This window comes from Odocoileus virginianus, chromosome 21 (genome assembly GCF_023699985.2).
Source record: "Odocoileus virginianus isolate 20LAN1187 ecotype Illinois chromosome 21, Ovbor_1.2, whole genome shotgun sequence".
Lineage (NCBI taxonomy): Eukaryota > Metazoa > Chordata > Mammalia > Artiodactyla > Cervidae > Odocoileus > Odocoileus virginianus.
This window is the reverse complement of record NC_069694.1, coordinates 20,670,405-20,673,048: the sequence shown is the minus strand read 5'-3', so window position 1 is coordinate 20,673,048 and position 2,644 is coordinate 20,670,405.

Below are 2,644 nucleotides of genomic sequence, written 5' to 3'. Positions count from 1 at the left end.
ACTCTGCCCTGTATAATTAAATACCTAGATGAAGTTTTCTCTGGTTCTGCTTTCAGAGCCAAACAACGCTTGTTTGCATTCCATCATCATATATAAACACCCGCAGGCCAGGATAATTTACCTTTGCTGTTCTAGCGCTAGCCCCTTAAATCAGGCCACCCAGACCGAATTTAAGCATATCAGAAGGGCCTCTGGTTATGAAGCCTGCAGTATTTATTTTTCTTTAAATACCAAAACTATCCTCTTTACAGTCCACTATTTGGAAAGAGATAACATGGATACAGATACTCTGTAGATAATCCTCAAATCAGTTCTGTGGATTCAAACATCTTTCCCACCCACCCCCGCCCACCCACTTCAAACCTTTGTCTCAGAGATGCTAAGTAGTCAGTAAAGACAGTGGTGTGGAGGTCGCTTCTCCTGGCTTCCCCGACTGAGATCTGGAGAGTGAGATCCCAGTGAGGAGCAGGAAGAATCAGGGCCAGGCAGGAGGGCTGGGGCAAGCCTGAGGGAAATGGCACAACACCCCAGGTGGACCCGGGTGTCTCTGACCTGACCATGCCCGTGAAGCACCCAGGGACTGTGTCACAGTGCAGAGTCTGGTAGGACTGGCTGGGGCCTGAGATTCTGCATCTTCCAGCAAGCTCCTGGGCATGTTGATGGTGCTGGCCCAGGCCCACAATTCAAATGATGAGGTTTAGATCTCAGGCTCCAAGTCAGTTAGGCCTGGCTGGGAACCACCTCTTTGGTAGCTGGGCACTCGGGGGCAAATTACTTGACCTCTCTGGGCTCTGGCTTCCTTATCTGTTTCACAGTGATGATAGCAACCTAGCAGGCGGGTCTGCCAAGAGGATTTAATTGTGAAATGCAGGTGAGGGGCTGAGTGTAATGCCTGGCATGTCCATAGTGAGGAATAGAGGCCAGAGCCCACCTTCCCCACTTCCCAGGAAGTATGTTCTGCTCACTTTATTATTTTCAGGATTAAATGACTTTTCTTGATTTTATTGTCTCACTACAAAAGTAATACTTAAAGAAAGAGAGGAAGATAGAGAGAAAGGTAAAGAGGGAAGGAAGGAGGAAAGAACAGAATAAGAAAAGACTTGTCTCCATACCTCCAGTCACATATACACACATTTTTTAAAGAATGAAATTATATTGTCCATCTCATTTTGCAAGCTTTCCTTCTCACTTGCTGCATTAGAGTAATAATATAAACAGTAATGGTCATATCAAAAACAGCAACAGGTTCTAGGTGCCAAACACCACTCTGGCACACCAAGTGCCTTAACTCATTCATTTTCACAACAACTCTTTGACATGGACTCTTAGCAGCCTTATTTTACAGATGAGGAAAGCAAGGCTCAGAGCGTCAGTCATCACAAGTCATACACTGGTCAGTAGGGAATTCAGGTTGGAAACTAGGCAGCCTGGAAGCCCAGCTGGGCCTTTAATGCTATATTCTGCACCCTGGTTCACCCAGACACACTGTTTTACTGCCTGGTTTTTTCCCCCACTTACCGCATCATGAATATCTGTCCGTTGTCATTTCATACTTTTGCACATCATTTTAGGTGGCTGCCCATTTAACGGATGGGACAAGTGAGGCCTGGCTGCTCAATAGAGGGCAGACAGTGAGGGGAACAATCATGCCCACCTGGGGGCCCAGGCTTTGTGCTCCTGACCATGCTGTCTAGACACAGAGACACTGAGCATCTACTATGTGCTGGGAATGCACGGGCCTCACTGGAGAACGGAGGACCCACAAGATTCTTACTCTTATGGACCTCACCGTCCAATGAGCTGAGCCATGAGGTAAAGTCAGTAAGCAAACACGTGGATGAGATGATGTGAGATGATTGCTACAGAAACAATTCCACCCTGTGATGGAACACGTGGGGAGGGTGGGGATCTTTTAGGAAGACTGTTTGAGGTTATACCCAAGCGACAAGAGGAAGGAATCTCACAGTCATCTAGAGTCAGATTTATTTAAACGTCTCAACGTAATGGCAATCTTAAGGAACGGCGCCCAGAGCATCATGTAGCTACGGAATTCTCCTTAAGAGTGTGTGAGCGACACAGAGAGGGGACAGCGGAGCCGGAGGGCCCAGCCCTGATCTGTCTCCGTGTGGCCTCAGGAGGCCTATCTGTAACCTATCTACAGAATGGGCTTGTGACCTTACCCAAGGGAGGGTCTGCTGCAAACAGGAAATGCAGTAACATGCGGGGCACAGGACGCTGGAGCTGCTGTTGACCTCGACACCCAGTGTCTGGCTGGCCTGGCCCATTGAGGGGTCCAGTCCGGGCTACTGACTGTGGTTTCCCTGGGCTCCCCTGACCACCTGTGACCTCTCTCAGCTCTCAGCTGGTGTCGGTGCTGAGGTTGAGACTCCATGGTGGCGGGGAGGGGCTGGGGGTAAGGGGATTCTTCCTTATACATCGTTGTTCTTGACAATAAATAATATTAACACAGTGGGCTGGACACTCTACAGTCATCCTCTAGCTTCATCCCCCTCCGATCTCTTCTGTCCATTTTACAGATGTGGAGACTGAGGTTCTGAGAGGCTAAGGAGCTTGGTCAAGGCCACAGAGCAGCCAGGCATCCAGCTCTGTGCTGCACCCGCAGGCTGGTCCTCACCACAGAGGC